The 16209-nt window shown below is 42.9% G+C and overlaps 1 protein-coding gene across 2 annotated transcripts in view; it reads left to right on the top strand.

Annotated features, from left to right (window-relative positions):
- CNTNAP2 (contactin associated protein 2) overlaps positions 1–16209 on the top strand; it is a 1988831-nt gene that overhangs the window by 898418 nt on the left and 1074204 nt on the right. The gene's annotated exons all lie outside the window — the stretch shown is intronic.

Raw genomic sequence — 16209 nt, 5'->3', positions numbered from 1 at the left:
CCAATTTTTATTTATGTAGTCATATATGGGCCAAATTCAACTTAATAAAAATTGTGACCATAGTTACAAAAATAGCTCAGCAGCATGAAAAGTTAAAAAAAAATCATTGCAGTTGTCCATATGACGTGTTCTCATCCTCTAGTCTAGTGCACCAATATTGCTGAGGCGTGTTCTCTCTCTTTTTCAATATATTGTTAAGCTGCTTCTCCATGTCTGGGCAGCTCTAAGCTGCATTTGTTTGAATACAACCCAGAACTTCCCTGACCTAGAGAATTGGCTTCACAGAATGAAGCCCAGAACTTCTCTGACATTGAGAAGCATCCATCATATCTGTAACACAAGGAAACTGTGTTGTTGATGCCCCTTCTAGGAAGATGCAAGCAGTTAAAGCAATATAAAGAGCCAATGGTTTTTTTTCCAGCAAAGAATTTGGTTTGGATTGACGATATGTGGATTTCTGTAGGTAATCAATTCATGTGTTAACAGGAACAAATAACATGCTTCAGTATTGCACATAAATTATGCTAAATGTGCAATGTCCTTAATATGCTACTTCCGTACATACCTTTGTTTATTTAGACTGCAGCATATTCAGTGTAGGGGCTTATCCTACTGTACTGTACTAAATCAGCTGAAGCACTAAGCAGGACATTTTCTGACAACATTTCCCATTTAAGTTAATGGAGAATGAGTCAAATGTCCCTACCGTCCTCCGGATGATATAGAATAAGTCGCTAGTAGTAGTATTTGTAATGAGGAATTCAGTAGGTTTTGAATAGGTGAATGATTGGATGTATAGGGAAAACATGATAAATGAATCTGGGGAAACTAGAGGTTAGTAAGGTCAGCTTAATTATCAGAGAGAATGAGATCTACTGTCTAGGAATCCTGCAGCAATGACAAATTAATGTGTGTGCTTCTGAGAGACAATGTATTCAACATGCAGTACAGGAATGGAGATGAAGCAAGCAGAGGGTGATATAAAGTGAACATAGATTTTTCATTTTAATCATAAAGAGGTGATGAAAATAAGTGATAACTTTGGTTCTAGCTTTTTCAATCCAATTTTTAGTTGTGACCTGTTATGGATTTGCATTCGCTAGTGAAAATCCTTCGTCTTAAAACACACTGTATTCCAAAGATTAATCATCAGTTTCAAATATTCCTCTGCGAAGAGCTGCAATCAGCTTTTATTGATCATGTGGTTTCTTTAATGTATTTCTTCTGTTTGAAGAGCAATTGTGGGACATGCACACAGCATCCCGGAGCCAGTGCTACAAGATCCATGTAGTAAAAATCAATTCCACTACAATCGTTTATTAGGTACGTTATTAATAACGTCTATTTGACTATTAAATTCATAATCTGTGAAAAATAACCTTTTATGGTAAACTGATTACTTTTGTAATGACAAAGGTTGAAAATGTTCAGTTCTCAGGGGCTCAGCATCTTCCATCTGCAAAAATGATCGAAAACAGCACCAGACTTATGAAACCTAAAACTGTTCATTTTAATAGAATGTTATCTTTAACAAAAAGAATGTCTTCTTCTTCACTAGTACTATATCTCGGCTTTATAAGAAGAAGACTTAGATAAATAACTTCTGTTCTATCCTAGGCTCCCTGGGGCTCAGTGAGATTTTACAGACAGGTACATTCGTCTCCTTCAGGCAAATAGAGTCTGATAACTTTATTATTAAAGAAGCAGACATGAATAGGAACTTTGGTGATACATAAATTAGGGGAAGGTAAAAAAAACAATGCTTTCACAGGGAGAGCAGTTTTGGGGTAGATAACTAGCAATGGCTGCAAGCTGAAAAGGATTGATGCAACAGCCTCGCAACAGGAAAAGAGGTAGGGCTATACCAAGTGCTAGGGATCTAAGAATATACCATTTTGTCATGGAGGGAGAAAGGGTTGCTAAGGCAACAGGCTGAAATGACAGCCAGATACTTTCCACAGTGACAAGAACTAGGGCAATGGTCATGGCAGCAATAGGGGAAAGAAAATACACGCAGAGCACAGAACAACTTCCATAATATTTCAGATTGGTTGCATTTGACTCCTATTTGTGGAATATCTGATGGTAATCACTCCATTGCAATGTCTATTGTGATTTACTTGAAGGTTGTTGCTGCAACCGATCAGGTGCAAGCATAGACGCAATAGAAATTGTCTTCCTTGAAACCTAGACCTCTATCGTACTGTGTATTTAGCTTAATTTCTTACTATTCCGTGATCAATTTTACTCCCCTTTTCATTAGGAATGATGCTGTCACTTCTCAGATCCCCTCTTTTTCTTCATTTCATTGGTCACCTTTTATAATTCAGCATCTTTATTGCTCTCTCTCCGCTCTTCCTATCACTTGGTCCCTCTATTCAATACCCTATTCCCTCTATGTCCCATTTACACTGTAAATGCAGATCCATCTTTCTTCTCAATATGATACTCTTGCCGAGTGCTGTACATTTCTCCATTACACACAAATGACCAGATTCATCAATATATTTTCCAAAAGCACTGTTTAAAAATATTGTCTGCAATCAACCAGTGTTTTTTCATAAGTATACATAGCACCGTCCCCCTCCCCTCCCCCTCCCCGAGATTACACAGCCTATGCTACCTAGTGTGTGGTGCGATACCTCTTAGGGTCAGGAGAGCTGAGCTGATCTGCGGTGTTATGGAGACCAGGACAGGCTTTTGATGTCATCTGTAGTTCTTCTCACTGGTGCTAGCGCTTAGTGTAACGTTACAAATTTAACGCACTTCTGTAGATCTACCCCTTAGAGACCTGAATGCTGTTTTGATCAGAGGTATGTGAATGTGTTCAAACTCCCTGTGCCATACTGTTCTTGCTTTTTTCTTCAATTCACATTATTCAAAATGTTGCTAATTTTGCAATAATTTCACTTTTACCCAGAATCTTGTGAAAATAGCAGCAAATGGCAGTTTATAAAGAGCTATGTGACCTTGCACACTGACTTATGCTTAGCAATTATTATTTTTTGGCGAAGCTTGCTGTTTTCCCAATTTATTTGCTAAGAAAACAGCCCATGTAGCCAACGAACTTCAGTGAAAATGTTGCCCATCTCTAGTTGTTTTGAAGTTTCATCTTCTCACCTTTTGCCACAGGGTGAAAGCATGTGATATGAAAAAAACAGTTATTAGATGCTGGCAAGTCCTGCAACCTGAAAAGTAATCTGAAAAAGAACTGACTTACATAGTTGAAGATGGGTTTTTTCTTATAGTAAATGCATTTGATGTTCTTTCTATAAGATTACAAGCAGTGAAGAGACTTTATCATGATCAGTCCAATTTAAGACCATCTGTAATTTAACTGCTGACAAATCTGGCTTTGAACTCAGGATTTTGGCTTGGCTGCAGAACGCTTTTTTGCTGATGTTTTCCTATCCTCTGTTAGGTGCTGATTATAGAGCCAATTTCTGTTCTGTGGCATCCAGATCATTCTTAATCAGGCATACAATACATTTTTGTAAAAACACATAGATTTTGGTATATTTTGTAGCTTTTCTGTGCCCACAAATGATCAATCTCTTGCTATGATCAGGTAAAATTGATGACCAGATGGTGTTGCATTTATACTGTATAATAACATGATTTTGTGATTGGATTCAAAGATTATTGGTCTGATTATATCAGCAGAGTACTCTATGTATTGTTAATTTATGTACAATGATAGAGCTAATATTCACCAATGCAAACCATATCATTTTTGCAATGTAAAGAATTAATTCATATAGTACAATACCAGTATTATAATGGTTTGTATCTCTCTACTGGCAGATGGGCCATTAAGGTCTATTCACTGATATGGCATTATCCCTTATTAGCAGTCATTAATTAAACGGCCAATAGCAGGGTAGTCAGGCTATTGCACCTTGGTAAAGATACTGTATAAACTCACATATAACAAGCATTTTCATATGACCAAGGGGACTGTGAGGGAGCTCCCCCTCTAACCCAAGTACCCGGAACCCCATATAAATAACACACAAATAATGACAAGACAATGTCGCAGCTTTTTATTTAAACATGAAATAATTGGGTAGTTGCTACACCCTTCCAGAGTTCTCGCTCGAAGGGAGCCCAGGTGATCCATCTTTGACCGGCGTATCAACACTTGTTGCGACCCTGGTCCCTGTACCACATCCTCAAACTGCAAACCCTCTTCCCCTCGTTGGGATGCGCAGACTAACTCGCCCACCCGCAATGCTGCGAAGAAGGCATGGGTAAAGACCACATTAAAGAGTTTGGCCTTAAACAATGAGTCCTATTTTTCGGTCTACCCGGGGACTGGGGGATCCATATGAATATACATCTATGATATGTGTCACATTGATTTATAACACCATCATTAACCGCTATTAATCTTTTGCTATCTTTATGTGATTAGAGATGGTTCCTGCATACTATGTATGACTATACCTACCTTTACATCGTTTGGCCCTCTGATAGATGGCCCTGATATGATGTCTTCTATTCCATAGAGTTTAGTTCTGTTGAGCCCTAGAGAGACACCGCTTGTTCTTCTCAAATCTGATTATACATATTAATGTACTGTATGGCTAGTAGCCTCTCAGGCTATTCTATTTAGCCTATCCTGGTATACTTTCTAGGTAGTCGCTCAGCCGTTCCCACTCTGGGGATTTTATCCGTCATTATATGTATGTATGTCAATTCACTGTAAATATTACGACGTTTTTGGCGTTCTTGTTATATTCATTTAATAAAATGTTATTGTTTTCTTTTAAATACTATGGAATGCCTTGTCCTGCTATACTTTGGTTTAATTATATGAACCAGTTGCTGTGTTCAGCCTTCTGGGGGTATTAGCACCTCACTACTTTCATTACCCCTATTAATTTTGACTTAGATTGCAACTACTGTAACAGGGATTACTGTGACCTTCTGGCCACTTACAATGTGTTTCTATGTTTACCTCTTCTCTTTTGGTTATGCTTATGGTATGAGCGGTGGATCTTCATGTTGTAGCGTGTAGAAGAGGTTGTAAGATTTAAATGCACCTCAGATCAATGGATTGTCTCACCAGTTCCCTTCCATATAACAAAGGAACTTACACTCTAAAGGCCCATGTAGTCTTTGTAGTAAGATCATTTTTGAATTTGTATTGTGTTTTAAAATATTAGTGGTAAAAAGTAGTATAAATGATTTATAAACCGTGCATTGTATGTATGAAGGCTTCATAGTTAATTTCTTTTCATTCATTTTGACACATTGTGCCATGTTGAATGATTGATGCAGTTTAAATGAAAATATAATTACGTGTATTTTATATATATTTATAACTTTTGTAAATAAATATAAATTATTAGCATAATATTATTTATAATAGCTATACTATGAAAATAATACATTTCGTTAACATATGTAAGGAAATATCAGTGTTGCGTCCAAAAAAATATTTGGGTTGATATAGCAACTGAATTCTTACCAAACAATATCAATAGACTTTTTTATGGCCTATGACAAGTTGATTTTGGCAGACAATTTCAACGCACTTTCTCCTTTTTTGGAGTGCACAGAAACATTTTAGTGATACCATTAGCATATGTACGTAAAGCACAGTACATTTCTGTGGGCCAAAAACCAAACATGTTACAATGCTGATGGCACAGACTGAGACATTTTGGGTTCGCACAAGCACAATTTATCTATTAATTTAAAAATCAGATTTCCATGCGCCAAGTTTTGCGCCACAAAGCTGTGTGTGACATTTAATACATAGGCAGGGATTTATTAAAGCGCAATGCTTTGGTATCGTGCCCTTTCTGGCGGTAACTAAATGTAATGGCAGTTACTGCTGGGACCGCCGCAGTACCCTGCATCGTACTTCTGATCAATCCAAGCCATAGCTCCCGGAGTATCATTATTTATTTATTTTTATTCATTTATTTTATTTCGAAAATGTTTTACCAGGAAGTAATACATTGAGAGTTACCTCTCGTTTTCAAGTATGTCCTGGGCATAGAGTTAAGGTGGCAAATAATACATGGTTACAGATACAATTACATAAGTGAACAGGGTATACATTACATACAAGACATTATGTTCTCATTCTGCAACATTTATCTTGCAAACATCAGCACAGTGTGGTACAGTACATTACATTCTATTTTCCACGCTTTCTTCCTTCCCTGCCATGTGCGACTGTCATCTTTGCAATTATTTGTTGGCAGGCAACAGCCCTTTGCTCTAGGTAGGATTTGCTGTATTTAAGATGTTAGCGTACACCTACACCTAATTTATACTTAAAAATAATCAAATATTTTTTATCTTGGTGTCAGGGCATAGCGATTCTTGAAGAATTGCATACATTACTGCTCCTGATGGTTATCGCTTTGTGTGATGATCATGACTTTGAATTTTATCTTGCCTTTTTTTCTTAAAAGCTTTGGGTGAAATGTTGCAATTTTATGCTTGTGACATGGTCAATTAATCAAAAGTAATGAGAAATAAATGGTTTTGACAAAATCCAAATGTAGAAAAGAAATCCTGTCAGCAAAGCTTTTCCATTAGGTACTTATAAAAACATATAAATGCATGCTCCTGTAATGCTGATTTAAGATAAGTTTCAATAACATTTATTGCTGTAAACCAATGTCAATGCAAACAACAAAGGTATGTAAATTGTTAGTACCACATGCTGTGTTAGCAGAATAAATATCCTAGTTTAAAATACATTTAGTTATGTTTAAAACAAACACCAGCAGTAAATACACTGACTTCAACGTTTCAATTTTATTATTAAACTTCATTGACTTATATATGGCTTAGCTGTTTTGTATACACATTTTTGCCATTTCTTTAATGCATACAATCTGTCCCATCAACTTTAAAATGTAGTGAGAGCTGAATGCAGACTGTACTTACTAACATTTGTGAATTTAGCATAATTGAATCGTCATGTTAATTCAGGGTGGATGAATTGAAAGTAATGCCAGAGATAGGGTAGACAACCTCCACATTTTGTGCTCCAGACGAAACAGAAGAAAGCCATACAGAGGTAGCCAGACTAACCTTTCCCACAAATATCTCAAAATACTGAGGCATTCCTCAAGAGTTTTCCTAGGATTTAATGGTCCAGTATTGTTGTAGCACAGCGTTTCCCAAACTTTTTTTCCGTGACCCGGTTATTTTTGAACTTCTCCTTCGTGACCCACTAAAAATGTTATCGCCTATACTGGCCTTTAGGTAAAATAAAACCGTTATGAATGTCCATACAGATTTCATATATTCTCCCAATCCCCTCTATTCTCTCTCTCTGACCTGCACAGACGCACACAGTCACTGACCTACAGACACACACAGACAGACCAACAAAGACACTGACCACACATAGACACCCACACAGTTAGACCTGAACAGACACAGCCACTGCTGGCCTGCACAGACACACACAGCCACTGATACACACACACAGACACACACTCTCCCCTATACACACACACAGCCACTGATACACACACACACTCACACTCCCCTATACACACACACACACACAGCCACTGATACACACACAGCCACTGATACACAAACACACACACACAGCCACTGATACACACACACACACTCCCCTATACACACACACACAGCCACTGATACAGACACACACACACTCCCCTATATACACACACACACTCCCCTATATACACACACACACACACACACACACACACACACACACACACACACACACACACACACACACACACAGCCACTGATACACACACACACACAGAGCCATTGATATACACACACAAAGTGGATTACAGAGGCAGCGACGGATGTGAGTGACTGGAGGGGGTGCAGGGGAGAGAGGAAAGGTCGCGATCCGAGCAGGGGGCTTCCCACCTCCCCCAGCGACTGCGCAGCCACCACTGCCCGCTCCATCTCCCACACCCGCGCCCATCTCCCGCACCAAGGTGACCAAGGGGAAGGGAGCACCAGGACAGGCGGCACAGGTATAACACCCCCCGCCCCCGGTGGGTGCACCCCCGCTACCACTTCCTACCTGCACCAGGGCATCGTATCCTGTGGGCGGCGGAGCATGGTGTTGGCAGGCTGCACCACTTCAGCACCGTCCCGCACCTCACCTCAGGCCGCCGCAAGAAAAGGGGGAGAGGGGGGAAAGAGACACCGCACGGCCAGCCTTGTTGCGACCCAGCAATTTTGCTTCCTTGGCCCGGTGCCGGGTCGCGACCCACCATTTGGGAAACGCTGTTGTAGCAGAATGCCTGGGCATGCCTGAAAAATAAGAAAACTTAGTATGTATGACACATTTTATAGAACCTGCAGCATTGTTAATGTTTGTACAGTATGACCTCAAAGACCACTACTAAGGTTGTCCAGGGACCACAGTTTGAGAACCAGCAACCTATTCTATTTTGGGGCTATGCAGACATTTTTTACCATAGTTGTAAAAAACCCAACTAACATCCCTCAATAAGAAACAGGTAATAAAAAAAGCTAAAGAGAAGCCATGTTTATTCCATCTTGTCTACTAAACACTGTTCTCTGATCGAACAAATGTTCTCCACTCTATACTCTGTCACCTTTTTTTCTTATTTTTTTTTGCTCAATTTCCTCTTTATCCTTTTTTTCCAAAGGGCCATCTCAAGTTATCCAGGTGCATTAGTTGGAAGTGTGCCTGCTATTTCTGTAAGCTTTTTGGACGCTTTCTTTCAGATAAGAATCAGTAAATGTGCCATAATGGAAAACATGTCACTATAAAATCAAAAGTTTGGCAGTCTTCTAAATTCTAGAACTTTTCTTTAACGTTCCCGGAAAAGAAATACGAGCTTTAAGAGTGCCAAATCAAATGTGCATTGTTCCCAGCAGTTTGGGCTGATAGGCATCTTTATGGAACTCTTCAAAACTCTCAGCAATAGTGGATGAAGTGTGATGGTACCGCTTGATACAAACTACCTCTACTTTTCCTTAATGCCAAGCCTTCAGTTTCGCTTTGATAGCACAGACCTTTTGAAAATGGGTACAAAAGTAATATAATCCTTAGAAGCGTTATGCTGTCCGGCATAACCAAATATGCAACTACTTTTTAAATTGCACTCCAGCTAATTCTTGGCATCAATCCAAATCATGGAGCAAATTTAGAATGAAAGGTGTGAGGATGTTTGTAATAACTAGATGAACTGCAAATACACAACTGTCTGTTGGCCTCAGATATCATCTCTATGAAGATGATACGCAGATATATCTATCCACCCCTACCCTCACACCTGCAATCCTGCCCCAAGTCTCTGATTGCCATCCACGAGGCTATAGCCAGGAGGTAATCTGCCGTCTTAAACTTAATATGGCTAAAACTGAGCTCATATTTTCCCCTTAACCTGGCCCAATATACCCTTTTTCCATCACGTGAATGGATCTAATACGTATCCAGTCACCAAAGAACATTGCCTAGGAGTGCCCTTTGACTTTCCCCTTTCATTCTCCATTCACGACATGGCTAAAACATGTCGCTTCTTCCTCTGTAATATTGCTAAGATCCGCTGTTTACTATGTCACGCTACTGCTAAAACTGTAATGCAGGTTCTTATATTCTGCCGTCTGTATTATTGTAACATACTGCTAAGGATTCTGCTGCTAGAACAATTTCACTTGCTCCAAAACTGTCTCTGCTCATCTACTCCTTAAATGCCTCTCCTGGAATCCCATCAAGTTTTTGATCACCCACAAAGTTCTCCTCCTTTCCTTCAAGTTTCTCCACTCATTTGGTCCTCCCTATATATCAGCTCTGATCTTTCGCTATGCTCCTGCTCGTCTCCTGCGTTCTACCCACCAGGGCCGCAAACAGGGTGGATCTGCCGGGGTTGGCGTCCCGGCCTGGTGAGTCAGAGGACCCGGCCACCTGGGCCCCCTGGGCGGCCGTGCCCGTTTCATTAAAAAGTGTCTCTTTTTTTTTTTTTTTTTAAATGCCGTTGATCCCCGTGCGCATGCGCAGAGCAGAGGTCATGACGTACATTCGCAGAGAAGCAGGGTGACCAGCCTCCTGCTTGTGGGCCCACTCCCCTCCGCTCCCAACGTGCATGCCCACCAACCCAGCTCCCTTGCACCAGCCTCCTGCCCCGGGCAGTAGCCGCGGCGACCATGGGCCGGGGGGAGGGGAAATATTCCCACGGGAATTAGCCCACCAGTCTCTCCCCCCCCTCAGACTAGCTCCCGCGCCCCCCCAGCCTTACTCCCAACCTCGAACCTACCTCCCGCGCCCCCACCCTCCCTGAGCCCACGTCCCACCCCGGGCAGCAGCCGTGAGGATCGGGGGCAGGGGGGGAAGCGAGGCAAAAACAATGGACGTAGCATCTGGCAGGCAGGGAAGCAGGAAGCAGCACCCACCCGGTCAAGGTAACCCACCCAGGCAGTCAGCCACCCACCCACCAAGGCAGTCAGTCACCCACCCACCCAGCCAGTCAGTAACCCACCCAGGCAGTCAGTCACCCACCCAGGCAGTCAGTAACCTACCCAAGGATTCAGTGACTCACCTCCCACCCAGGTAGTCAGTCAAGGCACATTCACCCACCCACAAACCCAGACAGACAATCACCCACCCAGTGACCCACCCAGTCAGACAGTCAGTCACCCACCCACCCAGGCAGACAGTCAGTCACCCATCCACCCAGGCACTCAGTCAGTTACCCAGCCATTCACCCACCCAGGCAGTCAGTCGGTCAGGCAGTCAGACACCCAACCCACCCACTCAGGCAGTCAGTCACCCAGCCCACCCACCCAGGCAGTCAGTCACCCAGCCCACCCACCCAGGCAGTCAGTCACCCAGCCCACCCACCCAGGCAGTCAGTCAGTCAGGCAGTTGGTCACCCAACCCACCCACCCACCCACCCACACAGACAGTCAGTCAGTCAGTCAAGGCAGTCAGTCAACCACCCACCCAGGCAGTCAGTCAGTCAAGGCAATCAGGCAGTCAGTCACCCAGCCCACCCACCCAGGCAGTCAGTCAGTCAGTCAGTCAGGCAGTTGGTCACCCAACCCACCCACCCACCCACCCAGACAGTCAGTCAGTCAAGGCAGTCAGTCAACCACCCACCCAGGCAGTAAGTCAAGGCAGTCAGGCAGTCAGTCACCCACTCACCCACCCACCCAGAAAGTTAGTCACCCATACTTAACCCCCCCAGGCCCATACGTAACCCCCCCCCCCGGTCCATGCTTAACCCCCCCCCCAGCTCATACTGAATCCCCCCAGGCCTTTTGTCACATTGGATGTTGCATTGGGTATCTTTGTCTTTTGTTGAAAATATTAAAATAAACAGATTGCATTGTAATGTTTTTTTCCGTATAACAATAAGAAGAAAACAGTTAAGTAAAAGTTGTGCGCTAAAAAATGATTTTCCATGGTAGATGCGCTACTATGGGTTGGGGGGGGAGGCTGCTCCTTTCATTTGTCCTGGACCCCATGATTTTTGTTGGTGGCCCTGCTACTCACAACTGTCTCCTTTCCACCCCTTTCACCTTTAATGCTGTCTCTTGCCTTATAACTTTTCCTCTCAATGACCATTACTTATGGAACTCCCTCACACTCGTTATACTGTATGCCAAGCACCTTTTCTCACCACCTTTGAAACTAACCTTAAAACTCGCCTCTTAAATGAAGCACTTCAATAACCTAGGCTCATGGCTACATTCACACACCCATAGTCACTCCTACCAATGACTGCCATCTACTAAACGTTGTCTCTAAGTTTCCCATCATACCACTTTGATTGTAAGCTCACTGGGGCAGGGATTTCCTTAATTTTTGCACTTATCTTGAACTAGAATTCCTTGTACTGTATTGTCTCTCTTGTAAAGTGTTAGTACAGCTGTGGGCAATATATAAATAAAGATATGCAAACATACAAGTAGGAATCATGCTTTAATGTTAACATCCCAAGGTTTTCATGGATACCAGCTTGCAGAAGCAGGTTTTAGTATTAGAGTTCAATGTGAGGTGGAGTTGGGTAAAAAGTTAGGATTGAATCTTGATGAAGTTTGGTTTCTGTGCACGTCTTATTTTAAACTGATGCTGTGGATAAAAAAATATATTTTCTCTGAAATTAACTTCTTTTTAAAAATAAATCACTATTGTTGCCAAGTATAATAATATGCAAAGTGTAAAAGGTTGAATTGGGTTGTGGGCTCAAACTCTAAGGCCCCCAGAACCACAACCTTGTTACTACCTCTGAATTAGATTTGATTCATCCCTTTCAAAAGTTACACCCAGACCCTTTAATTCTCCCCCTGCAAATCCCTAACTCTGCCAGTGAATATGAAGGGTTAAGAGTGGTTAACTGCAGATCAGAGGCTTCCTGACTTGCTGGCTTTGCCTCCTCTGACAGTAGTTAAAGATTGTATTATAAAAGTACAGAGGATGAGATGACTTCAATACACCAGCCTAGAGACGTAATATAGATATAATCTAGCAATGAAGGGGTGCTACCCAGGGAATCAGAGTTTAATGAACACAAAAAGTATTGCGAGATCATTTAAAGTGTCACTAAGGTTTATTCGTTGGTAGCTGAACTTTTTTAAATTAATTTAATGAAAGGTATATTTTAATGAGTTCACGTAAGAATCCTTGATTAAATCAATATTAGCTACTCTTAAGATACCTACAATAATTGGTTAATTAGGGTGTGTACCAAGTAAGCGGAATCACTTTTCTTTTAGCTACCTATTGTGTTCACTAAGTAAAGATCACATGACCAAAGGAGGCCATCCAAGCAGGAGCTAGGCAGCCTCAGATCTGTAATTAACTCCTGAGGACCCTACAGCTCCACCAGAGGAGGGAGGGACAACCCCTCCCCACCCCCCAATGTCACTACCATACCCCATGTCCTCTCTCCCATCACTAGTCACTCTTCCCCCCCATGTCACTCTCTTGAACCCTCCCATGTCATCCACTCTCTCCCTTCATATCTCCTACTCCCAATTCCTCATGTTGTATATACGTAGATATGCTGTATAATGTATGTAAATGATGGGCACAAAAATTAGAATACCTACCCTAAGTAAAAGGTTACATTAACTAGTGAAGAGCATGTTCCCCCACCCCTGGGAGATATGGCTGCTACCGTGTGTGTGCTACATTACCTGTGGCTCACAGGAGGGCCACGCCTCCGCTGCTGGGAGCCTGGGGTGTGCCTGATCCATCAGGTGCAGGCGCCCCCACCTGCACGGGATCCTACTATGTGGTATTACCTCGTTACAGGACCCAAATAACAATATACACGAAGTGATAGATAACTGTTTTACAATAGGCAACCAAACAGAATAACAGTACCACACCAATTCAGGCCTTGCACGACCATTTCCCACAGTGCCCGTCAACCCAACTCTCACACCCCGATTTAATGTCCCTGCAAAGTACTGAGGTGCTCCTGGACAGCTAACCTCCCCGGTGTCCACAAGAGCTAACCCACCCAAATGTGTGTGAGAGCGCTGTCCACTAGAACTGAAGGTGTACAGTTGGTGCACTTGGTGAGGTACCTGCCGGGTGCTCCAACACCCGGTAGCACTGATACAGTAAGGTAGGATCCACTGATCCCTCAATGTCATCTGCAAGCCTCCGCCTCTACGTTGGGTGGTGTTCCGCGTAGACTGTTCCACCATGAAGAGTGTCTCTGTAGTTATTATCAGTGTTCGACAAATCTATACATTTGCACGCCCCGGGCGAGTGGATTTAACATTGTGGCGAGCTCCTATTGGCCCGAGCAGCACACGTGTGGTACTAGGTTGCGAGAAGATTTTTTTGTTCGGCGAGTAGATTTTTTGCTGATTTGTCGACCACTGCTTATGATGATGATGATCCAGTCCCAGATCACCAAGGGCCCAGGTCGCAGCCATGTCCTGGCTTTTCCTCACGCTAGTGCTAAAGGACAGGGTCCCTATTAAAGGGGGTCCCTGCAGCAGCCACAAGCTATCACAGTGAGTCTGGGCCTAGCTGGGGTGTAGGGGATCTCTGGCCTAGTGCAGGGGTCACTGATTCCCTGCACCTACACAACCTACCCTAACCTTGTCCCAGCTCCGACTGACGAGCTCCTATATGCGCAAAATGTATCCTTTCTCCGAGCAGGGGATCCAGGCAGCCCTATTGGCTGTGTAGCATCACATAGCTCCTGCAGCCCCTGTGCATGATGGGGCTTGTAGTCTCCCCATGGAGCCTTTCTGATAATGGCCGCCATGAAACTACTCCGTGCACATGCGCGACTGCATTGCGCATGCACGACCATACTCAAGATGGCAGCGCCCTGCAAAGGGAGCCGCCGGGAGTCGCCGAAAATCTGATCGCCTCTGCTAGCTGCCTTACACTTCCGACACCTGCCCCCCGCCTCTGCTGCCTAGCACACCCATGCCAGGAGGTAAGGGGCTTACGGGGAACCAGGGGGACCCGGGCAACACTAGCATAAACAATTTAGAGTTTAAACTTTTTCAGATGTGAGATTTATTTAATACAATCTATTGCAAAACAAATTCTTATAATTTTCTGTAAGGTTTGCTTTTCATTTTAAATAAGGGAGAACTATTGATGATATACTGTATGTGCTGTCTTGTACTTTTCAGGATGCCAATGCAGTCCTAAGTCACTCATTGTCTGTTCGCTATTTCTGACTGCATCGCCTTCTGTCACTTGAGATTTAGCATATATAGAACAAAGCTTATCTCATAATCCTACATAAACCAGGCTCAAATTCTCCATATTTTGTCATTAACCAAGGATGCCGACCAGGGGGGCAGGGCCCTATAACAAGTGTCCCAGGCCCAGTGGCTCCTGGAGACCAGCCGGCTGATGCTGGAAGTTCTGCCTGACCTTTGGGTGCTGCTTCCATATCGGCCCTCCATATTCCGCAGGGACCGAGTTTTCAGCTGCAGGGCCGTCTCTTGCCAAACCCCACCCAGCTGGCACCAAAAGCTGAGGTAGCCAGGAAGTCAGGCCCAACTTCCATATCCAGCCACAGGGCCCCATCTCCCCTCCACCATGGAGCACTTCAGGTAAAATTATTAGGGAGAGGGGGGGTGAGTGGGAGACGGGTGAAAGAGAGTGGGGGCAGAGTAGGGTGGGCGAGGATAGAGAGGGGTGACTCGCAGGGTCAGTTATATGGGGGGTCCAGGTAAGGACTCTAGTCCTGGGAAAGCTGTTGGCAGTCCAGTCAGTAATACTATTATGTATCCAGTCTCCCAAGCACACTGCTAATGTTTAATATGTTTATCTCCCTCTCCTCTCAAATTCATGATGTTGCTAAATCTTGAAAATGTTTCCTCTGTCACTTCACTACTAAAACTCTCATGCATGCCCTCAATACTATTGCAGCCTTCTGCCTTTCTGACCTTCCTGCTTCCTAACTCCTTCCAAAATGCTGCTGCAATAATTCTCATTTTCTTCTTGTGTCTTTCTATGCCCCTCTCTCCTCCTGAAATCCATTAAATGGCTCTCCATCAAACTCTACATTAACTATCATTTGTTACTTCTCTCCTTCAAAGCTCTACATTCTTCTACCAGTTCTTACATCTAAGCTCTTATTCCCCACTATACCTATTCTCATCCCCTACTCTCTGCTGAAAATTGTCCCCTTCCTGCTCTAATAGTCTCTTCAGCACTCATGTCTTAAACCTTTTTCACTTTTGGCTGCCTACCTATTTATCTCCCTCCCCTACAACATTTGCCAATCCACTTCCCTCCCCAAATTCAAGTCACTACTGAAATCTATTTTCACCTACAGTACTTGGTGAAACACTTTAATTTGGGTTAATTTGGCCCAAGGCGCTCCTGATGCCCCCCCAAACATATTTTATACTGCACTTTCTACTACTGTAAGGAGTAAGTCTGTATGTCTCCCATTACTCCCTTTAGAGTGTAAGTTCTGTAGGACAAGGTAACGTACTTGTGAAACTAGATATATTATCCTTGTAAAGTCTGTATTATTATTCTGTAAAGTGCAGCATTTATTAGTTGTGCTATACAAATAACCATATACTGTACATACATACAGTACATACATACATACAACAGATTGGACTCATAATATTTTTGGGCAAGTAGAACGAGGCCACCTAATGGATAATTTGTGACATTAATTCTTCCCTCCAGATCACAGCCAAAGTACAGTATGTACATGGAAAGATTCTGAAATATTAATTTGTCTGTAAACGTATATATAT

Source organism: Ascaphus truei, chromosome 2, assembly GCF_040206685.1.
Source record: "Ascaphus truei isolate aAscTru1 chromosome 2, aAscTru1.hap1, whole genome shotgun sequence".
Classification (NCBI taxonomy): domain Eukaryota; kingdom Metazoa; phylum Chordata; class Amphibia; order Anura; family Ascaphidae; genus Ascaphus; species Ascaphus truei.
This window is presented reverse-complemented; position numbering and strand designations above follow the sequence as displayed.